The sequence below is a fragment of the Bufo bufo genome, chromosome 11 (assembly GCF_905171765.1).
Source record: "Bufo bufo chromosome 11, aBufBuf1.1, whole genome shotgun sequence".
Taxonomy (NCBI): Eukaryota; Metazoa; Chordata; class Amphibia; order Anura; family Bufonidae; genus Bufo; species Bufo bufo.
In genome coordinates, this window is record NC_053399.1 from 19058547 (window position 1) to 19083589 (window position 25043).

Below are 25043 nucleotides of genomic sequence, written 5' to 3' on the forward strand. Positions count from 1 at the left end.
CTACATCTATTTGAACAGAAAAATAAAAAAGTTATGGCTCAAGGAAGATAGGGAAGAAAAAAGAAAATGCAAAAAAATAAATAAAAATCTGGTATCCTAAGGGTTAAAGGGGCTATCTAACCCCTATTATTCCCCCCAAAATGCCCAGGCACCGCACACAGATAATACTTATGTCAAATGGGGCGTTGCAGCCAATAGCAGGCCGTGTCGGAAATGAGCCTCCCTAGCGTCACCCGCGATGCTAGGGAGGCTCGCTCCCATCGTGGCATGCAGTGGTGGCTGTGCGAGCATCAGGAGCAATGTGGGTGCCGGGAAAGGAGGTAAGTAAGGTGCCCGGGCATTTTGGGGGGCATTATAGGGGTTGGATAACCCCTTTAACTCCTTGCTGCTGATGCTGAGTGTGCACATAGCCACCAATCATATTCCCTCCCCCTGCAAGATGACTGATTTGCTGTACTCCTGAGTCCTTTATGAGCCTACAGGCCCCCCCCCTAAACCCCACTACTTGCTGCTGCACTCCCCGCATCAAGAATACCCATATATCCAGGCTTGGACAGGCCCACTGGGGAGCCGGGGAAATCCTCTGTGTGCCCCCGAACCAGCAAGCAGTGGCGTAGCGGCAGGGCACAGGGAGATGAGCGCTTCCATTGTCCTCTCCTGAGGACAGCGATACAGATGGATGCTGCAGGTCAGAGGAGAGGCGTCTCCCTTCTCTGTCCTCTGATAGACTGCAGGCACTAGGCCTGCAGTCTATCAGAGGCCGGTGCAGGCAGCGCGATGACATCATCAGGCCGCCTGAGCCGTACACCACGAGACACAGGCCGGAATAGGCCTGCATCGGGTCGCTGCCAGCCTGATACAGGTAATTATAAGTGTTTATTTTTTTTATATGGCACAATACAGGAGAGGAGCGCTGTGGGGGCACTTCTTACTGACACATGATTGGGAGGCATCTATGGGGGGGCACTTCTTACTGGCAAATGATTGGGGGGCATCTATGGGGGCACTTCTTACTGGCACATTATTGGGGGGCATCTATGGGGGGCACTTCTTACTGACACATGATTGGGAGGCATCTATGGGGGGGCACTTCTTACTGGCAAATGATTGGGGGGCATCTATGGGGGCACTTCTTACTGGCACATTATTGGGGGGCATCTATGGGGGGCACTTCTTACTGGCACATTATTGGGGGGCATCTATGGGGAACTTCTTACTGGCACATTATTATGGGGCACTGTAGGGGCATCTATGGGGGTACAGTACTTACTGGCACATTATTGGGGGGCACTATGGGGGCACTTTTTACTGGCACATTATTGGAGGCACTATGGGGGCATCTATGGGGGCACTTCTTACTGGCACATTATTGGGGGGCATTATGGGGGCATCTACTGAGGCCACAAGGAAGGGGTATTTTATATGGGGGCTCTGTATAGGGGCATTTTATACTGGGACACATTATGGTGGGTCCTATGGGGAAGGGGTGAGAGGAGTATCATGGGCTCATATACAGGGGCACTAAGAAGGGGTATTTTATACTTGCAAATTATGGGGGACACTGAGGGCATCTACTGGGGCACTATATATGGGGCATTTAATACTGGTACATTATGGGGGGCACTAGGAGGAAGGGGGGAGAGGAGCACTATGGGGGCATTTACTGGGGACACTATATAGAGGTATATTATGCTGGCACATTATGGGGGCACTATGGTTACATTAGCTCAACTGGGGGCCATTAAAAGGGCGCCATATTTTTTTACATTGTGAAAAACTTTGACCCATGACACATCCATCAGGTGGTACAGGACAGCCAATTGAGACGTTTCAGCACATGGACACACCCCCTACCTTAGAAATAAACCCGATCAGTCTTTTGCCAGTGTAGAGAGAGGTTGCTGTGTGGAGCAGGGACAGGCTGTTAGGGACACCAAACGCTAGCTAATAGGGCCACAAAAGTCCTATTAAGGACTAGTATAGGTGTGCTATCGATAGGTGTGACTTACTGAGGGGTGTAATATAACATAGAAAGTATATTATAGTGCATTTGTATTGTGCAGCAGTTGTGTGCGGTTCTGCTGCGATACTGAAGCTACACAGAGGGACAAACGCTATTGGAACAAATAATTTCTACTGGTGTGATTTACCAATTGCCCCCCCAAAAAACTGATTGAAGCGGGGGTGTGATATGCCAATTATATACTTTCTATATAGTGCATTTAGGTAGTGCAGCATTTGTCTGCGGTTTTGCTGCGTTACCGCAGCTACACAGAGTGACAAACACCATTGGAATAAATAATTTCTACTGGTGTAATTTACCAGTCGACCCACAAAAAAATGATTGAAGCGGGGGTGTGATATACCTTCTTCCACAAATACTGCTCTTCTATAGGGACTTTTGTCACAGGGTCCTTTTAAAAATGACAGGCAGAGGAAGAGGCAGGCCATTCCGCAGGGATAGTAGGGGTCAGGCAGGTGCACCAGGCCGGAGCCTAAGTAGGAAGTTGCAGAAGGTGCGTGCGATTATGTCAAAGGACGCACCAGACTTGGTTGAGTGGCTCTCTCAGCCTTCCTCTTCTGCACCCCTCTGCACCGAGTCAGAGGAATTATTTTCCCATTCATTACAAGACCTTACCGATGCACAGCCATTCTTGGCATCGGACCAGGAAGAGAAGGTATCAACCCAGCAGTCTGACGACAGTACCCAGATCAGCCCAAGGAGGGTGGTCCCCGCTGTTGCTGCCTACTCTGAGATCTCTAATGTCAGTGGGTGGTGAAGGGGACGATGATGACGTGTCTATGGACGTCACGTGGGTGCCCACAAGAGAGGAAGAGGAGGGGGGTCAGAGGGAGAGACAGAGCAGCAGATAGGAGGAGAAGCAGGCAGAACTTAGAGTGCACAGGAGGCAAAAAGCAGACTGCTAATGTATAGGGAGCGAGCCATCTGCCATGCACGGTCACATCTGGCGCTCCCAGGACAGCAGCACATGGCTCCGCAGTGTGGGCTTTTTTTAACGTGTCCGCTGCTGACAATAGTGTTGCCATCTGCAGCCTGTGCTGTCAACGCATAAGTCATGGTAAGCCCAACACTCACCTAGGGACGACCGCCTTAGGACGGCACCTGTCCTCCCATCACCGAGCCCAGTGGGAGCAACACCGTCAGTACCCACAAAGACACACTCCTGGTGCTCCACGTCCTGCCTCTTGTCCTTCTCCTCCTAATTCCTCCCATTCGTCCTCCACTCCACCTTCCACCGTGCCGTCATCGCGTTAATCTGGCAGAAGGCAGGCTTCCGTGTGCCTGAAAGCCAAGAGCCACACTGGTCCTGCACTCCTTTCAGCTTTGCGGTCACAGGCCGATCAGTGGCTAACCCCGCTCAATTGGTAAAGTGGTGTGTGACAACGGTGCCAATCTGCTGAGCGCGCGAAACAGGGCAAAATGACACATGTGCCGTGCATGGGGGGGGCTACTCCATCTGAGAAAAGTCAACAGGAGTCTGAAGAGGAGTCAGAGGAGGATGGTGCCGGGTGGAGGAGGAGCAAGAAGAGCATGCCTTAAACATTTCTGGGATCGCTGTTGTTGTCCGTGGCTGGAGGGAGGAGACCGAGGACGACATTATCCTGGACGATGAGCAGGAGCCAGGCCACTCCACCGCTTCCAGTTTAGTGCAAATGGGGGGCTTCATGTTCCAGTGTTTGAAGAGGGACCCCAGTATAAAAAGCATAAAGGGCAAGGTCCAGTACTGGGTGGCAACGTACTTAGACCCCCGATAAAAACACAAAATGGCGGACATGTTTCTAGCATCACAGAGGGCTGTCAGAATGAAGCACTTCCAGGCCTTGCTTCGAGAAATGCTGCATTCTGCTTTTGCGGGACCTGGCAGAGGAATTTCCACTCACAAAAAACAGTTACAGGTACCAATCCAACAGCGCATGCAAGAAGAGGGCGGTTTGAACATATGTTGGTCACTTCGGATATGAGATCATTCTTGCAGCCAACCCATCGACAGCCGACCTCTGAATCCAGCCTCAGGGAACGCCTAGATCGACAGGTGTTCGACTACATCAGGTTAACGGCCGATGTGGACGCTCTGATAAACGAGGAATCCCTGGACTACTGGGTGTGCAGGCTTGACCTGTGGCCAGAGCTGGCACAATTTGCCATGGAACTCTTGGATTGCCCCTCATCCAGTGTCCTGTCCGAAAAGACGTTCAGCGCAGCAGGGGGGATCGTGACTGATAAGCGCACTCGCCTAGCTCACGACATTGTGGACTACCTCACATTTCTAAAAATGAATGAGGCATGGATCTCGAAGGAATTAAACACCTGTGACAACCACGTTTAATTGAATTTCCTCATGGCAGCCCACAAATATCTGCCACTACCCAGAACAAATATTGGTCCCTGTCTTAGGTAAATACAGCAGCAAAAAAGGCCTTTTTTTGTCAGGTGAATGCCTAATGTTTTGGGCCTCGGAGGAATTCAACACCTGTGACGACCACGTTTTTCAACTATTATCATTAGGGTTTTTTTTCAAGAGGGGGGATTTCGTTAGCCATGTTTTTGATCCAATTTTATATTTTTAGTTTTTTTAAACATATGTATTTGACCTGTATTTGTACTGGCCTTCAGTAAAATTGATATCCATTGAACGTCTAATAGACCTCCAGCCACATACATACTTGTTCTTTTATGTACGCTAAATGCATCATTTTTGGGACCTGTAGTACACTGGCCTGCTGGAATATTGATATCCAATGACAGTATAATCTACCTCCAGCCACATACCTACTTGTTCTTTTATGTACGCTGAATGCATCATTTCTGGGGCCTTTTATACACTGGCCTGCTGTAAAATTGATATCCAATGACCGTGTAATTTACCTTCAGCCACATACTTACTTGTTCTTATATATACGCTGAATGCATAATTTTTGGGGCCTGTGATCCACTGGCCTGCTGTGAAATTGATATCCAATGACTGCGTAATCTACCTCCAGCCACATACTTACTTGTTCTTTTATGTACGATGAATAAATAATTGTTGCGGCCTCAGAGGAATTCAACACCAGTGACGACCATGTGTTATCAAATTTCAACTATTATCATTAGGGTTTTTTTTCAAGAGGGGGGATTTCGTTAGTCATGTTTTTAATCCAATTTTATATTTTTAGTTCTTTTAAACATATGCATTTGTACTGGCCTGCAGTAAAATTGATATCCATTGACCATGTAATATACCTCCGGCCACATAATCACTTGATCTTTTCTGTCCAGTGAATGCCTAATGTTTGGCGCCTGTAGTCCAGTGGCCTACAGTAAAATGTTCATCCATTGACCGCATAATGTACCTCGAGCCACATAATCTGAATTTCTTTTATGTAAGGTGAATGCGACAAGCAGCTCACCTGTTGACCCACAAGGTATGAGATCCCCACGGATTGCAATGCTCTATACAAAAGAACTCAAAAGAGCAATAACAAAAATAACCCCCAAGGAAACAACAACATACACCCAAATGCCTAATGTATACACATCCACCTGGGGCCCAATAAGGGGAATCAACTGTAGATGTACTAATAGCAGGCAACTAAGGAGAGAAAAACGATTGAGATACCTGGATAATAATCCAGTGAAAGGATCGGACCTCTGGTCAGCTGGGAGCGCACCCTGACGCACGTTTTGCTCCGCTTCTTCAAGGGGCGTGTCTGGCTCAATCACCCCACCACATTATATACCCGGGTACTAATTAAAAATGCAGGACATATGTGAGGGGACCAATGGCTGCAATCATATAGGTTACCTTCTCTTGAGCGGGATCTCGCGAGACCCGACAATGTGACGTCACATATCACGTGTTAGGTAAAAGAGATATTCTTGCAAAGTTAAAATCGTGCGAGAATATGCACAGGCGTATCGCATAATCGCGGTCACATGACTGCAAGTAAACGCAATGTCACATGGTAGGTGATCGCGCGAGACCACTTTGATCACGTGAGACCACGCACAGAAGATTCAGATGATGGCGGTCACATGACCGCATGCAGATGCCCGATCACCTCACCATGGAGCACCAGAACAAAGCTAACACATGTATATGTGAATATCTATATACAAATATATCATGATTATAAAAAGGTAATACCAGTGCAATAATACATCATGGATAATACAAGTCAGTACATTATAAATAGCGCAATAATACATAGTACATTGTACACTCAAATTCCCTTATATACATGACCAAAAATAAAAGATAAAAAACTTCAATGCTCAAAAATAAATAAATACTTTAAATTAACTAATTAATGTATGATGAAAAATCAATAAGACGAACTAAACAATGCACGATAATGTGCAAGAGTGCATACGTAAATATTAATTCATTGATATAAAAAATATAAATAATATACAATTGCATAATAATACTAGATGACAACTCAGTATCAAATTGTGAATAAAAAAAAAAAGGGGACAAAATATTTATAGTATTAGAGTGCAAGTGCTGTAGTGAAGTGAAAACGTGCAAAAGTGCCAAGTGGAAAAGTGACATGCAGTGAATGTGAATACGTTGAAAAAATAGAAATACATATATTTGCAGGGAAAAAAAATCAGAATTATCAAAAAGAACATAATAATTAATATCCCTAAATATATTGGTCATATCCGTTGCATGTACACTATACTGGTTATAGCCACAAATTTATAAGTATAAATATGGGTATAGAAAATGTAAACATAAGAAGAGGGCGAGAGTCCCGTAACCCGAGATGCCACACCACAAGCTTTATTTAAAGCAAAAGGGTCTTCCTCCGCATCTCTGTATCCCCATCCGAGCTCCAAAAATGTCCACAAACCTGAAATACACACTTACCTAAAGAATTATTAGGAACACCTGTTCTATTTCTCATTAATGCAATTATCTAGTCAACCAATCACGTGGCAGTTGCTTTAATGCATTTCGGGGGGTGCTCCTGGTCAAGACAATCTTCTGAACTCCAAACTGAATGTCAGAATGGGAAAGAAAGGTGATTTAAGCAATTTTGAGCGTGGCATGGTTGTTGGTGCCAGACGGGCCGGTCTGAGTATTTCACAATCTGCTCAGTTACTGGGATTTTCACGCACAACCATTTCTAGGGTTTACAAAGAATGGTGTGAAAAGGGAAAAACATCCAGTATGCGGCCGTCCTGTGGGCGAAAATGCCTTGTGTATGCTAGAGGTCGGAGGAGAATGGGCCGACTGATTCAAGCTGATAGAAGAGCAACGTTGACTGAAATAACCACTCGTTACAACCGAGGTCTGCAGCAAAGCATTTGTGAAGCCACAACACGCACAACCTTGAGGCGGATGGGCTACAACAGCAGAAGACCCCACCGGGTACCACTCATCTCCACTACAAATAGGAAAAAGAGGCTACAGTTTGCACGAGCTCACCAAAATTGGACTGTTGAAGACTGGAAAAATGTTGCCTGGTCTGATGAGTCTCGATTTCTGTTGAGACATTCAAATGGTAGAGTCCGAATTTGGCGTAAACAGAATGAGAACATGTATCCATCATCTGATGGCTACTTCCAGCAGGATAATGCACCATGTCACAAAGCTCGAATGATTTCAAATTGATTTCTTGAACATGACAATGAGTTCACTGTACTGAAATGGCCCCCACAGTCACCAGATCTCAACCCAATAGAGCATCTTTGGGATGTGGTGGAACGGGAGCTTCGTGCCCTGGATGTGCATCCCTCAAATCTCCATCAACTGCAAGATGCTATCCTATCAATATGGGTCAACATTTCTAAAGAATGCTATCAGCACCTTGTGGAATCAATGCCACGTAGAATTAAGGCAGTTCTGAAGGCAAAGGGGGTCCAACACCGTATTAGTATGGTGTTCCTAATAATTCTTTAGGTGAGTGTATACTGTACATGTGAACAGAGGTGATTAATAACATATGTGTACAAGCTGTTAAAAAGTAAATAATAAATACAGTAAAAAAACTGTTAAAAGCAACACAAACACACGTCGGTTCGAACAACTAAACCGCAGAGCACCACAAAATAACAAAATCGAAGGCACAGAAAGGCAAAACCACTTTAGAATGGAGCAAAAATACAGTCTAAATGAATGGGGCATAATTTATGCCCTCATTGAGACCCAAGGGTGAGACGGTATTGAGAAGGAAGATCCATTTTGTCTCTCGCTGAGCCAACATTTTCTTCCAATTGCCTCCTCTCGTTGGAATTATCACTCGGTCAATTCCTCTGACACGCAGCAGGGATCCATCCGAGTCATGCTTATCTTTAAAATGCCTTGCCAAGGTCTTCAACTGTATGGCATCCTCCTCCTCTCTTGCTGCATTGATAGATAATACATGCTCTCTAACCCTTCTTCTTAGTTGACGTGAAGTCAACCCTCACTCTTTTATAGGCTCTCTCAATACAGCGTTTACCATAGACCCTCTGTTCAAATATCTTTCTAAGGTCCTCCACCTGCAATTAAAAAGTCTCATCAGATGAGCAAATACGGCGAGCACGCAAAAACTGGCCCACTGGTATGTTTTGAATTAAATGACCAGGATGTGAGGAGTTCGCATGTAATAAGGCGTTCACAGATGTTTCTTTTCTATACAGATTAGTTGTTATCTTTCCCCTTGAATAGACCTGAAAGACCACATCCAGGAATTCTACATTTGTGCGAGCCACCTTGAAGGTAAGTTTGATGTTGTTAATATTTAATATTCAACAGGCCTATAAATCACCCAAACTCTTCAACAGTACCCTGCCAGATGATCAGAATATCATCAATATAGCGTCCCCAGTATTGGACACTGTTAGCCTTTGGCAATGGATCTGTCTGGAGGATCCTCCTCTCCCACAGCCCCAGGAACAAATTAGCATATGAGGGCGCACAAGACGCCCCCATTGCCGTACCCCGAAGCTGCAGGTAAAAGGACCCCCCCCCAAACACAAAAAAGTTGTGTGTCAGAATATACTCCAAAAGGGATAAAATAAAGTTACATTTCTTCTTACCCATATTGGTGCTATTCAGAAAAATTGCCGCTGCTTCCAAACCATCTTGGTGATTGATAGATGTGTATAATGGCTCCACGTCGCATGTAGCGATAAACATATCCGGTTCCAAATGGATGTCCTCCATCTTCTTTAAAACATCCGTCGTATCTTTCAAATACGACGGTAATTCTTTCACCAGAGGCAGTGCAGTTTCTAGGTAAAATTTCTCTCAGGGCGAGTGTCAAAAAAACTCCCCCCCCCCCACATCAAAACTGCTCGATTAAATCATATCAGAAGAGTACTTGCAACTGTCTCACCATATATATATTAATTTTTTAAATTTTTTTATGCTTAACACAAGATTTATTGAAAGCAAAAGAAAATCATAAATTATTGCTTAAACTGCTAAAAGTGGCAGGCAGAGTGGTAGAGGAGAACTGCAGTATAAAGGAAGGCAATACCCTTAGAAGAGTAGTCATGAAATACAATCATCAATAATGTGCAAAACCCAAAAACTGTCATGTTAGCATTTAATAACTAACTAAACCCCAATCACAGCAGGTCTAAACTAGCACACGCAAGTAAATGTACAAAAACCAAGTAACATATAAAACCAGATTCAAAGCATAGATGGCGGATTACTGTATACTGTACATAAAATGTATGGAGATTACACCATGCCGGACAATATAACCTCTGTGCCATGCTGTACAATAAACAGCATAACCCCTACACAGTGTAGCGGTATACTGTATATTGTGTGGCACAGTGTAGAGGTATACTGTATATTGTGTGGCACAGTGTAGAGGTATACTGTACATTGTGGGGCACAGTGTAGCGGTATACTGTATATTGTGTGGCACAGTGTAGAGGTATACTGTATATTGTGTGCACAGTGTAGAGGTATACTGTATATTGTGTGGCACAGTGTAGCGGTATACTGTATATTGTGTGCACAGTGTAGAGGTATACTGTATATTGTGGGGCACAGTGTAGAGGTATACTGTATATTGTGTGGCACAGTGTAGAGGTATACTGTATATTGTGTGGCACAGTGTAGAGGTATACTGTATATTGTGTGGCACAGTGTAGAGGTATACTGTATATTGTGTGGCACAGTATAGAGGTATACTGTATATTGTGTGGCACAGTGTAGAGGTATACTGTATATTGTGTGGCACAGTGTAGAGGTATACTGTATATTGTGTGGCACAGTGTAGAGGTATACTGTATATTGTGTGGCACAGTGTAGAGGTATACTGTATATTGTGTGGCAAAGTGTAGCGGTATACTGTATATTGTGTGGCACAGTGTAGAGGTATACTGTATATTGTGTGGCACAGTGTAGAGGTATACTGTATATTGTGTGGCACAGTGTAGAGGTATACTGTACATTGTGGGGCACAGTGTAGCGGTATACTGTATATTGTGTGGCACAGTGTAGAGGTATACTGTATATTGTGTGGCACAGTGTAGAGGTATATTGTATATTGTGGGGCACAGTGTAGAGGTATATTGTATATTGTGTGGCACAGTGTAGAGGTATACTGTATATTATGTGGCACAGTGTAGAGGTATACTGTACAATGTGGGGCACAGTGTAGAGGTATACTGTATATTGTGTGCACAGTGTAGAGGTATACTGTATATTGTGTGGCACAGTGTAGCGGTATACTGTATATTGTGTGGCACAGTGTAGAGGTATACTGTATATTGTGTGGCACAGTGTAGAGGTATACTGTATATTGTGTGGCACAGTGTAGAGGTATACTGTATATTGTGTGGCACAGTGTAGAGGTATACTGTATATTGTGTGGCACAGTGTAGAGGTATACTGTATATTGTGTGGCAAAGTGTAGCGGTATACTGTATATTGTGTGGCACAGTGTAGAGGTATACTGTATATTGTGTGGCACAGTGTAGAGGTATACTGTATATTGTGTGGCACAGTGTAGAGGTATACTGTACATTGTGGGGCACAGTGTAGCGGTATACTGTATATTGTGTGGCACAGTGTAGAGGTATACTGTATATTGTGTGGCACAGTGTAGAGGTATATTGTATATTGTGGGGCACAGTGTAGAGGTATATTGTATATTGTGTGGCACAGTGTAGAGGTATACTGTATATTGTGTGGCACAGTGTAGAGGTATACTGTATATTGTGTGGCACAGTGTAGAGGTATACTGTACATTGTGGGGCACAGTGTAGCGGTATACTGTATATTGTGTGGCACAGTGTAGAGGTATACTGTATATTGTGTGGCACAGTGTAGAGGTATACTGTATATTGTGGGGCACAGTGTAGAGGTATACTGTATATTGTGTGGCACAGTGTAGCGGTATACTGTATATTGTGTGGCACAGTGTAGAGGTATACTGTACAATGTGGGGCACAGTGTAGAGGTATACTGTATATTGTGTGGCACAGTGTAGAGGTATACTGTATATTGTGTGGCACAGTGTAGAGGTATACTGTATATTGTGTGGCACAGTGTAGCGGTATACTGTATATTGTGTGGCAAAGTGTAGAGGTATACTGTATATTGTGTGGCACAGTGTATATTGTGTGGTAAGAGACACAGAAAATGATATTTCATTTTATTAAGACTAATTTGATAGTGTGGGTGAAAATATACCATCTAGATTGGCGAATAAATAAATCAATTGATCATCTCCATATTGAGATGTAGTCTGAGGATATTGTGAGGCTTCATTCTACCTGCAGAAGAATCTAGACTCATAATCTAGCAAAGCATTAAATAATTGCTTATATATATATATTAATAGAACATTCTTCGCCAAGCTAAGTGATGGATTCCCACAGGAAGGACATATTTCAAGTCCTTCCATTTAAGATCTGGTCTAGCAAAATCCTAGATCCCTGTTATTTGTCTTAATAGTCTTACCAAAGTTATATGTGTGAAAATAGTCCAGGATGAGGCGGAAGGATACAGTTTTACAGCAAGACACGGAGGCTCCTATTGCTATCTCCTTCTTTACTGTCCACCACACAGCAGCAAAGAAAAAATTTACATAACATGACGTAACCATAGTAACATCACCCTCCCCTCACAGTCCATATAACAGACGGCTCCTCCTATAGATCCTCCTCTTTCTTTGCTGCTGCCACCAAGATAAGTACTCATTTTGGCAGCTCCTGTGTTTAGATTTTATATCTTATATATATCTTATATATTTTATTATATTACTGGGTATTTGTCACTTGCTGTTATTACACGCTTCTGCTAGCGTTTCTCTTGCTATTCATTGCTTGGGACTTTGTTCCCTGCGCTCATCTCATTTACCGCTTTCATTTTCTTAATATTATTAGGCCTGTTTTACCTCCCAATAGGTTCCGATTATTGCGGTTTATCATTACCCCATTATAATATTCTTTTGCAGGTTCCGTTCCTACCCCATCGGCGCTGCGTTTCCCGCGCTCACCTCAGTCTTTTCCTATGGCCGCGTGATCTCGCGAGATCCCGGCGGCCATATTGGTACTCCTTTGGCCGTCTCCCGCTTGTTCTCGCGGGATTTCGGCGGCCATTTTAGTTTTCTCTGTTTCTTCCCGCCGATTCTCGCGGGATCTCGGCGGCACTTCCTGGTTCTCCGCATCCGTCCTACGATCCAGTCGCCTGCTCCGGCGCTCCTGTACATCGGGTGACTAACCCTGTTTTCATTACCTGCTCTGCTTGCCCTGTAATATACCATTGACCCGGCCTATTAAGCCCTCATATATCCCCACCTTAGACCAGTGTAGTCTATTCCTTCCATCAGTCAGATATATAGGGAGAGCTTCCTGTTACCTATCATGCTTCTATCCGATCATACCCCTGAGACCTCTGCACCCTCATCCCCTTGTAGGGATGCCCATAGTGGGGCTGACAACCAAACAGTAGCGCTGCAGCGCTCTGTCTCAGCCGCAATCACTGCTGCAATGGACTCCATGTCCTCTGTGCTGTCTCATACGATAGCACAGGCACTGGCTGGCCACCCTTTTTCAGGGTCTGTGCAGCCTGCGGTCCCCACAGCTCAGCAACCTCCTATGAATAGTCCTGTGTCACAGGTACAAATGACTGGTGCGCCTCCGGCCACCCTTGAACACGCGCATAGATCGCGTAAGAGAGCGTTTCCGCGCCAGGCAGAACGGCCGCGGCCTTGGAAATGCGCTAGAGCGCAACAATTGAGCGATTCTGACGCCGACATTGGGTCAGATGAGGAGGCCTTTGCTGATACAAATGCTGATTCTGAGGAAGAAACGCATGCGGGGCCCAGTTCCCCCCTCTGCCCCACTCCTTCCACTTCTCAAGTGAAGGATTCCTCTGCTAGGGCCACTCCGGCTTCCTCCCTTGTTGACCATTTGGGAGAGCCCATGTTTGAACCTAACGCCCTCCACCATCCCAGATCGGCGGAGTGGCTGCCGACGGACCATGTTGGCAAATACTTGGAACATTGGGTCCGCCGCCCCCTTAGCAAGGAGGCGAGAAATAAGATGAAGGCGGAATGCCCTAGGCCCATTGTGCCTAATAAGGTATGTGACACTCCTGTGGTAGATCCCAAGGTCACACAATTCCTCGCCAAGTCCGGCTGGAATCCCCGTAAGGGGTTAGACTCAGCTCTGCGTAGCTGTCAGGACAAGCTCCTAGATGTCTTTGGTCCTCTGGCCAAATTGTTTGAGATGGCTGAGAATGCCAGATCGGATGGGTCCCCTATTGACCCTGAGGAAATGAGAGGCTGGATCCAGCATGCAATCTGCATCGCTGGCAACGCCAATTCCTCTCTAGCAATTGAGAGAAGGAAGGCAATTTTATTTAAAATAGACCCGAAACTGGCCAACCTGGCCCTTACTGAATCAGGCGCAGATGCTCAGGGTCATCTCTTTGGCGACTCCTTTATTAAGGATTTGAGCCGGTTCGTGGGAGCTTTCACTGCCCTAGATAAGGCCCAATCTTCAATTAGGAGAGTAGTCCAGGGACGGGTCTCCACCAGGGCCGGCAGTATTAGGGGCCGTCTGTCCGGCCGTTCCAATTTTCAAACCCGCAACGCGGGCAGAGGCTGCTTTCATCAACGCCCCGCCTTCCAGGAACAGAGGTTTCCATCCCCGTTCTTCCCTGCCAGAGGTGGACAATGGCGTGGCAGACCCTACAGAGGAAATCAGTCCTCACGACGACATTTCGGTAAGTCCTCCCCCGATGGGTGCTTCTTTGGAGCATTGCATAGGGGGCAGACTCCTGCATTTTTCCCCTGCTTGGGCGGCAATAACATCCGACCCTTGGATTTTATCCACTGTAGAAGGCTTCCACGTGGAACTCGTGGCTTCGCCAGACCAGATTCCAACCCCTCCCACCTCCCTGCTGTCTCGCCCCGACGCCGCGCTGGTTGACCTAGAACTCACTTCCCTCTACCACAAGCGGGCGATCGAGAGGGCACCACCAGGCATGACGGGGGTCATCAGCTCTATCTTTCTGGTCCAGAAGAAAGGGGGTCAGATGCGCCCTGTTATCAATTTACGGGCTCTGAATGCGATTGTCCGCTATCGCCACTTCAAGATGGAGGGCATCCATCTACTCCGAGATCTCCTCATGCCGGGCGATTGGTTTGTAAAACTAGACCTCAAGGACGCTTACTTAACAGTACCTGTGTCCGCCCCATCCAGGGACTTACTGTGTTTCCTGTGGAGGGGAGAAATCTGTAGGTTCTCTTGCCTCCCTTTCGGCCTTTCCTCAGCACCGTGGTGCTTCACGAAACTTATGCGACCAGTGGTGGCCTGGCTCCGCAGTCGTGGGGTCCGCCTCATAATATACCTGGACGACATTCTTGTCATGCACCAGTCAGCCTCGACTCTGTTGATACATCTCCGCTGGACGACGGACCTTCTATCCCATCTAGGTTTTCTAGTCAACCACGAGAAGTCGTGCTTAGAACCATCGCAGAGGATGGAGTTTTTGGGTTTTACCGTGGATTCGGTTTCCGAATCCCTCTCTCTACCCGCAACGAAGCTGCGTTCCATACGCAAGGAACTCAGACATGCCCTGTCTATGCCTCGGCTGTCCCTACACCATTTGGCCAGGATCATAGGTCTTCTCGCCTCATCGATCCAAGCAGTGTTTCCGGCCCCATTGCACTACAGGGCCCTTCAGCGCTTGAAGATAGCGCATCTCCGCTCTGGCGCTGCGTTCGCAGACACTCTGATCCTGGACCCGGAATCTCGGGAAGAGATCGCTTGGTGGATCGACAACCTGGAAGCATGGAACGGCAAAGCGATATTCGGCTTACAACCGGATTTCACTGTCGAGTCAGACGCCAGCCTTCACGGTTGGGGTGCCCACTGCAACGGGATCTCCACGGGGTGGCCGGTGGTCCGCAGAAGAGGCACGACTTCATATCAACGCGTTGGAACTTCTTGCCGGTTCCTTTGCCATTCGGAGTTTCACCAACGGTATGGCTCGGGCGTGCATTCGTTTGAGGATGGACAATGTGTCTGCAGTGCGATACATCAACCGTTTGGGAGGTACGCGCTCGGCTACCTTGGCTCGGTTAGCGAAAGATTTCTGGGCCTTTTGTCTCTCCAGGGAGGTCATGGTTCAAGCGGAATACCTCCCGGGACTCCACAACAGTCGGGCGGATTGAGGCTCTCGCTACCTTACGGACAGCAGCGATTGGATGCTAGCGCCAGAGACATTTTCAGAGTTGTCCAGGAATTGGGGTCCTTTTGCTATAGACCTATTTGCCTCATGTCTGAACACCCAGCTTCCACGGTTTTTCAGCTGGCGCCCGGATCCGGCGGCAGAGGCAGTGGACGCGTTCCTTCAACCCTGGTCCGGTCCGCTGATGTATGCATTCCCGCCATTTGCTATGATCCCGAGGATGATGTTACATGTTCGTCGTCATCTGGCCGAATTGGTAGTGGTGGTCCCCTTCTGGGGGACTCAGGCTTGGTTTCCGTCACTACTGGGTCTCCTGATAGATGTGCCGTTTCTTCTCCCGAATCGGATGGATCTTCTCCAGGACCCTCGAGGATTACACCACCCGCTCCTGTTGGACGGATCCCTACGTCTGATAGCCTGCCGGATCTCAGGACGCCTGGAGAAATCGGTGATATTTCAGAGGCAACTAGACGCCTTTTGGACAACGCATGGGCTCCCGGCACCAGAAAATCTTATCGGGCAGCCTGGCGATCTTGGTCTGGTTGGTGCGTGGAACGGGACTTGGATCCCGTTTCAGCCCCTGTGACCCATCTTTTAGACTTTCTTACTTCCCTTTTCGAAGCGGGTAAAGCTTATCGGACAATTAATTTGTTCAGATCCGCTATTTCGTCTACGCATCAGGGTTTTGATGGTGTCCCTGCGGGACAGCACCCTTCCGTATCGCGTTTGCTTCGCGGTTCCCGCATGTCTCGTCCTCCCCGTCCTCGCTTTACCACGACTTGGGACGTGTCTTTGGTTTTGTCCTTTTTATCCAACTGGCCAGGTAACCCGGATCTCACGTTACGGCAGTTGTCGGCCAAATTAGTGGTTCTTTTTTGCCTGATATCCTGTAAGCGGGTCTCAGATGTTCGGGCGCTTGATCACGACGCCAGATCATTTACTCCGGAAGGGGTCACCTTCAATATATCCAGACGTACTAAGACCAACATTAGGTCGGTCTCTTACCCATCGTTTCCAGCCTCGCCGGTTCTTTGTCCGGTGGCTTGTTTGAAGGAGTATGAATCCCGGACGCGTACTTACCGGTTGTCTTCGGTTCCTCAGCTTTTCTTGTCCATTCGGCATCCGTTTGGTCCTGTGTCCAGCCCTACTTTGGCGCACTGGATGAAGTGGATTATGTCGTTAGCAGGAATTGATACTTCCATATTTACAGCTCATTCCGCTAGAGGCGCATCAGCTACCGCCTTGGCTGTTTCGGGGGCACGTTTGGAGGATATTCTACGTCTTGCGGACTGGTCTTCGGCATCGACATTCAGGGAGTATTATTTTAGACCGCCTCCACATTTGTTTTCTGCTGTGATTGCTCAACTTTAAACTGAGCAATAGGAGCCTCCGTGTCTTGCTGTAAAACTAGGTGATTTTCCTAGTCTATGACGGAAAGTCATGGTTTTATTAAAGACACGGAGGCGAGTATTGCCCACCCTGGGATTCCCTCCCTTACAATGTATTTCCTGTGGTTTTCACTCTGATTTGCATGCTTTGTCTGCATAGTCGGCTTAAGATGTTTATGATGGCAGGATCGCGTATGACTGGCGATGTATTCTTCTGCCCATTGCTTAATTTGTTTATCACTTTCAGGAGGAAGTTGATTCGCTACGGGCTTCAATTGCTCTGCTCCAGTTATAGCCATGTTGGCTTTCAAGGAAGAAAGGTTCCAGTGATCTCAGCTGATGATGTTCGTTCGGATGTTCCGGTGGGTCCATGCTGGTCGTTTTCCCGATTCAAGGTTCCAGTTTCGTGTTCGGTGGTTCCGGTCATGGTGTCAGGCTCGTAAAGAAAGAGGAGGATCTATAGGAGGAGCTGTCTGTTATATGGACTGTTAGGGGAGGGTGATTTTACTATGGTTACGTCATGTTATGTAAATTTTTTCTTTGCTGCTGTGTGGTGGACAGTAAAGAAGGAGATAGCAATACTCGCCTCCGTGTCTTTAATAAAACCATGACTTTCCGTCATAGACTCGGAAAATCACCTAGTTATCTCTTCTAAGTTATATCCTTGGATGGATTTGCCCATGCCTGAAGCCATGTGATGTGTAGTTGGTTAGAGGGGGGTGGAATGTATTTAGCATTCTATATTGATGTCTAGGATTAGACATGCCCATCCTGATATCATGAGGTTTTCTCTGAACAGAAGTAATGTATATAACTTATGTTCATATTTTGATATCCTAACCTAATAGCTTTGTTATAATGTGAAAAGTTATTTCCACTCACATGTATTGTTAAGCTTGTAATGCTTTATATTAACGCTATATATATTCATTTGCATTCATTTGTGTTTATTTACTTATATATGTTTATAACCTTGTAACCAATAAATCTGCATATTTTTAGAATACCTGTGTATTATTGTATAATGCAGAACTACATTTTATCATTAACGTCACATCTGAGGAAATAGTCGGACTCAGATGTGAATTGTATCAATTAGGTTGTCTACAATTCACCAGGTCATGATTTTAAGAATTTATGACAAATTTTATAAATTAAATTTTTTTATGGTTAATTATTTTTATGACCATAATTAATAATTCTTAATTGAATTATTACCCACCGACAGTGCTGGCGGCTGACGTCACGCGCCTGCTCCTCCCACTAGGCGGCGCAGGCGCGTGATGTACAGTGAGTGATTGAGCGCCGCACTGCCGGCCTGTTACCGCCCGCCCGGAGCAGTGCTGAAAAGAAGCCTGCTGTGAGTGAGAGGCGAGCCGGAGTCTGTGGGACAGTGGGTCACTGGGTGGGTGCGTCACAGTGACGTGACCGCAGGGCCGTTTCTAGGGAATTTTACCAACAGGGCGAACATTAAAAAAGAACCCTCCCTTAAAGGGGTTGTCTAACTTCTGTAAGTTGCATTTATCATGTATCAATATTACACATAATAAGCTAAGATACAGTGGTTCAGCCGGCAGTATCATACACAGCCTTTGGCTGCTATCAGTAATATTTTCCTTTTAATCTGCCACTGCATTTCTAGTAACAGCCTTCCCAGCACACGATGACATCACACAGATATGCTGTTTTGACCTTCTCATCATGGCCGATCTTTGCAGACAGGTTTAGCTTGGCAGGAAGTAGCCGATTAGCCTGCCGGTCGATCAACCACCTAGAACATGACGTCACTTTCTGCTGCTGCTGTTGAGATGCCAGTCACGGCGTCCGTGGGCGGGGTGTAGTGGAATGGGTGAAGGTCAGGGGCGTTGCTAGGATCGAAAAAGATCCAGGGCCCAAGCCCCAATGAATATGGCCCAATTCTCTAAGCTCCCCCCCCACACCGCATTTTGATGTACTTGTTATACAGCGCCCCATACCTCTTACATCCAGTGACGTCTCCTTTGATGTAGATGTTCTCTTTCCTCATCTTCTCCTTTCAGACCTTCAGACCAGGCCATCATTTTTCAGCCATTTTTCCTCTCTGCATCTTGAGAGAAAAAAAATCTTAGTTTACTACTTTTCCATCATCCTCCCATCTTCTGGACAAATCATACTACTACCCCTAATACTGTGCCGCTGTGCTCCCCAATATTATACTGTAGAAACTGATAAACCCCCTGATAATACCAGTACCACACAGAGCCCCCCATATAAAATACCCCTTCTTTGTGGCCTCAGTAGATGCCCCCATAGTGCCCCCCAATAATGTGCCAGTAACAAGTGCCCCCATAGTGCCCCCAATAATGTGCCAGTAACAAGTGCCCCCATAGATTCCCCCCAATAATGGGCCAGTAAGAGGTGCCCCCATAGATGCCCCCCAATCATGTTCCAGTAACAAGTGCCTCTCCATGCTCCCCATCATGTGCCAGTAACAAGTGCCTCTCTATGCCCCCCCAATCATGTGCCAGTAACAAGTGCCTCTCCATGCCCCCCCAATTATATGCCAGTAACAAGTGCCTCTCCATGCCCCCCAATCATGTGCCAGTAACAAGTGCCTCTCTATGCCCCCCCAATCATGTGCCAGTAACAAGTGCCTCTCTATGCCCCCCCAATCATGTGCCAGTAACAAGTGCCTCTCCATGCCCCCCCCAATCATGTGCCAGTAACAAGTGCCTCTCTATGCCCCCCCAATCATGTGCCAGTAACAAGTGTCTCTCCATGCCCCCCAATCTTGTGCCAGTAACAAGCGCCTCTTCATGCCCCCCCAATCATGTGCCAGTAACAAGTGCCTCTCTATGCCCCCCCCCCAATCATGTGCCACAAGTATTGTCCCAAATATAAATAAAAACCACTTATACTTACCTCCATGGCAGCGATGCGATGCAGGCCTCTTCCTGCACAGGCCTCTGATAGGCTGCGGGCCCTGTGGCCAGCGGCCGATCAGAGGAACAAGGAAGGGAGATGCCTCTCCCTCCCCTGCCCCGCCGCAGCACTGCCATCTGTATCGCTGTCCTGAGGACGGCGATAGAGATGACTATGGAGATGAGCGCTTCCACAATGGAAGCGATCATCTCCCTCGATCCGCTCTCCGCCCGGACTCTCACTATATTCTCAAGGGGGGCAATTGACCCGTTGGCACCCCCCTCTTTTTGCTGGAGAAAGGACATTCAGAACAGCAGGGGGGATCGTGACCGATAAGCTCACTCGCCTAGCTCACAACAGTGTGGACTATCTCACATTTTAAAAATGAATAAGGCATGGATCTCAGAGGAATTCAACACCTGTGACGACCACATGTAATTGAATTTTCTCATGCCAGCCCACACATATCCGCCACCACCCAGAACAAAGAATGGTCCTTGCCTTATGTATATACAGCCGCATAAAAGGCCTTTTATGTCAGATGAATGCCTAATTTTTTGGGCCTGTACTGGCCGACAGTTACATATTTATCCTGTGACCGCCTAATGCACCTCCAGTCACAGAATCCAAAGTTCTGTACTGTCAGGTGAATGCCTATTGCCTAATTCTTGGCGCCTGTACTGGCAGACAGTTACATATTTATCCTGTGACCGCCTAATGCACCTCCAGTCACAGAATCCAAAGTTCTGTACTGTCAGGTGAATGCCTATTGCCTAATTTTTGGCGTCTGTACTGGCAGACAGTTATATATTTATCCTGTGACCGCCTAATGTACCTCCAGCCACAGAATCTAAAGTTCTGTACTGTCAGGTGAATGCCTATTGCCTAATTTTGGCGCCTGTACTGGCAGACAGTTACATATTTATCCTGTGACCGCCTAATGCACCTCCAGTCACAGAATCCAAAGTTCTGTACTGTCAGGTGAATGCCTATTGCCTAATTTTTGGTGCCTGTACTGGCAGACAGTTATATATTTATCCTGTGACCGCCTAATGTACCTCCAGCCACAGAATCTAAAGTTCTGTACTGTCAGGTGAATGCCTATTGCCTAATTTTCGGCATAATGCTGGCACCACATATTATATATAAAGAGGGGGGGGGTCTAGCTTTGAGGATAATGTTAGTTGATAGCAGTATGTAGTCGGAGTAAGAAGCAAGTCCATGGAGGAAGGAGACAGACCTAGGCCATCATGTAACGGCTGTACTTTCCTCTGGGCTCTGATCCAGCCTAGAGAAGATATCTGCAGAGGACCAGGACCAGACAGTGCGTCTATACACAGAGATGCAAGGAGACTAGTGAGGGTAACAGCTGACCAAGGCTTATAGACCTCATTAGCACTAGTGACCAGGAGAAGCTTACAGAGTGCCTGACAGGGCTGGGACAAGGTCCACCACCAACAGAGGCTGAGCTTCCCAAGTGCGCCCCCCCCCCCCCCCCATCAACTTGTGGAGTCTTTACTAAATACTTACTGTTGTAATCACACATAAGTATGCGCAGTTTAATGATTATGTACCAATTAACTATAGCTGTAAACAAATGCACAACCTCTTTAGATCCATATAAATATAGAATCTAACAGGAATGACCCCCGCATAGTGACTGGATACTAACACCACACTGTAACTAAATTAAAACCAATATGACAATATAGTGGAAAATACTAGCACTACACAGATTCTGCAAACCATAAGTGATTAAAAGTACATAAATATTGACTCACAGGGCGACTCAAGGGTGAATCAAAGGCGACATCTTCTTTGATTGGAATCAGTCTTTTTCTGGCCACCACTCGTCTCTGCAGAATCTGCAAAACTAATAGTTTAGGCTTCTCATTCTATGATTCCAGCACCATCCCCACCTCTGTACAAACTCCCAATGCGTATTGCCCCACACAGTAATAAAGCCCACTAAACATGGCAACACAGAGAAAAGGAATCTGTACTATATGGGGGCTGTACTATATTGGGGCACAGAGGAGGGAAATGAAAATAAATGCAGACTTGTATGACTTTAAAGGGGTTATCCTGTTATTTAAAATGTATCCCCCATCCACAGGATGGGACTCCCTGAGCGATCTCCAGATCGGGCAGGTCTGTGGATGACAACACTGTTATGTGGGATCTGTGGATGGCACCATTATGGGGGGATCTTTCGATGACACTGTTATGGAGGATGTGTGGATGACACTGCTATGGGGGATCTGTGGTGGATGACACTGCTATGGGGGATCTGTGGTGGATGACACTGCTATGGGGGATCTGTGGTGGATGACACTGCTATGGGGGATCTGTGGTGGATGACACTGCTATGGGGGATCTGTGGTGGATGACACTGCTATGGGGGATCTGTGGTGGATGACACTGCTATGGGGGATCTGTGGTGGAGGACACTGCTATGGGGGATCTGTGGTGGATGACACTGCTATGGGGGGATCTGTGGTGGATGACACTGTTATGGGGGGATCTGTAGTGGTTGACACTGTTATGGGGGGATCTGTGGTGGATGACACTGCTATTGGGGGGATCTGAGGATGACACTGTTATTGGGGGAATCCCCCCCATAACAGGGTCCGTGTAGGAATGACCCCCAAATACAAGGGGTGAGGCTGTGGTGCTGTATCTGCTTTTATGATGACAGCGCTAGCGGGGCCCGGTTATATAGTTAATAAGATTATATCCAGTGAGCGGGGGGGGTGTAGTAGAATACAGTCACATTGCACGGGCCCTGCTGTCATTATGAAAGCAAATGCGACCCCACACCTCTTTTATTGGTGGTCAGTAAATGGGTCTGTCACAGACCCATTTACTGACCACCAATAAAAGAGGTGTGGGGTCGCATTTGCTTTCATAATGACAGCAGGGCCCGTCGCCCGTGCAATGTGACTGTATTCTACTACTATAAAAGCAAAGCTCTGCAGATGTGACTGTATTGGGTCAGTCAATCACTAAATGAACCCTGTTATGGGGAGAAACTGTGGATGACACTATTTGTCATACACAGACCGTCTGTGTATGACAAATAGTGTCATCCACAGTTTCTCCCCATAACAGGGTTCATTTAGTGATTGACTGACCCAATACAGTCACATCTGCAGAGCTTTGCTTTTATGCCTCATATGCATCCATCCATCCATTCCCCCCCCCCCCCCCCTTCCCAGCAGGCACTGTAAAAATCAAATTTTTATTTTTCAAACTGTCTCCCTCCCTGAGATTTTGGCGCCGCCTACTACTTACAAGTTATACAGAGGCAGGGCACTTTATTACTGGAGGCAAGACAAGACTGAGTCTACTCTGAGACTACAGTCCACACCAGGACAGCTGGGCACAGTGGGCAGGCTGCTGAGGCGGGAGAACTTGGAGAAGGCAGCAGGCGCAGGAGTCGGGAGAAGAATTCAGTCAGTGGCCTGGCGCAGTGTGACATCAGCGTGACGCATCACGCTCTGGGCCCGCCCACCGTTCTCCTGCCGCTGCCGCCGCCGGGTTCCTCCTGGGTCCTTTGAATCACCAGCTGTGATGCTTGCATGATGTCTGTCTTTTAAGTACCGCACTCGGCGAGTCGGCACTCGCGCGGCGCACTGCTGTCACATCACAACTCAAGCGGCAGCAAGCGCTCGCCTGCCGCCGGCTCGCCACTGTCTGGCCTGCCGCCTGGGGGACTTAAAGTGTTTGACTCCGGCGGTCAGTGACCGGTCTCCGGCCCCTGCTGCGCCCTGAGGCTGGAGCGCCCAGAGGCTGGAGCCTCCCCAGCCTCTGTGTCGGCCCGGCCCTGGTGCCTGAACACAACCAAACAGCTTAGGCCAAGTTGTCGTTTATCACTGACCTTCCGGGTGGTAGTGAGAAACCATAAAAACCTTTCTAGAAGAGTTTCCTGGCAAAGGATGAAGCAGATATGTTTGCCTGCCGTGAGGGGGACGCCCTTAAAGGAATACTCATAGATGAATAATTGTTAGCATCTTTAGTGCCGGTGTGCTGTGAAGTAAAGATAGGATTTCTATCCGGATCCTTGCCTGTCAAGAGTCTACTCCTAAAAGGACAATTCCTCGTAGACATTTGCCACTACCAGAAAATAGAATACCCTTGAACATGTTATGCATACCAAAGCTGTCCATTGATAAACTGTACCAACTGTCCAGAGACTATTGATCTTCAGTAAATGTTCAACTGGTTTACAATTACTGACTCCTCATTCTTACCACTACTACTCTCAACATTTGCACCTAACAGTGCTGGCGTCACGGACACAGGGGCCCAGCCGCCACAAGCACCCTAAACATCACCACCATCAAGGGCACCTCAACCAACATTTGGCTGGTGTTCCCTGCAACGGAGAGTGCCCCGGAAGATCTTGTGCTGTCTTTGTAACACCCCAGAGTTGTGTTACTAAACTCTTTTCCCCCGCTACAATCTCCTAAGAGCATTAACTTTGTCATCTGATGTAATTTTACATAATATCCTCACAACTGTGCATTGTACACCTTGTTAATTGTATGTTGCTGTAATTTCCATGTTGACCAGCAGGTGGCAGCAATGTGTTAGCAAGGAGTTAAAGAGGACCTTTCACTACAATAAAAAATCTAAACTAAGCATACAGACATGGAGAGCAGCGCCCAGGGATCTCCCTGCACTTACTATTATCCCTGGGCGCCGCTCCGTTCTCCCGGTATAGGCTCCGGTAGCTTCATATTTTAGGCTCAACTGGGAGGAGCCTGCCGGCATCTCCTTCTCCCAGGCTGTAGCGCTGGCCAATCGCAGCGCTCAGCTCATAGCCTGAGAGAGAAAAAAAACCTCTCAGGCTATGAGCTGAGCGCTGCGATTGGCCAGCGCTACAGCCTGGGAGAAGGAGACGCCGGTAGGCTCCTCCCAGTTGAGCCTAAAATATGAAGCTACCGGAGCCTATACCGGGAGAACGGAGCGGCGCCCAGGGATAATAGTAAGTGCAGGGAGATCCCTGGGCGCCACTCTCCATGTCTGTATGCTTAGTTTAGATTTTTTATTGTAGTGAAAGGTCCTCTTTAAGTTCAGTTTAGTG

The 25043-nt window shown here is 47.0% G+C and overlaps 1 protein-coding gene across 1 annotated transcript in view; it reads left to right on the forward strand.

Moving 5' to 3' along the window:
- LOC120982612 (alpha-1-antitrypsin-like) overlaps positions 1–20244 on the forward strand; it is a 32705-nt gene extending 12461 nt beyond the window's left edge. Inside the window, exons 5-8 of the mRNA XM_040412888.1 lie at positions 2858–2867; positions 17590–17596; positions 19210–19214; positions 20232–20244. The gene's annotated coding sequence lies outside the window, so the exon portion shown is untranslated. The remainder of the gene's footprint in view (positions 1–2857; positions 2868–17589; positions 17597–19209; positions 19215–20231) is intronic.
- Positions 20245–25043: the final 4799 nt, after the last annotated feature.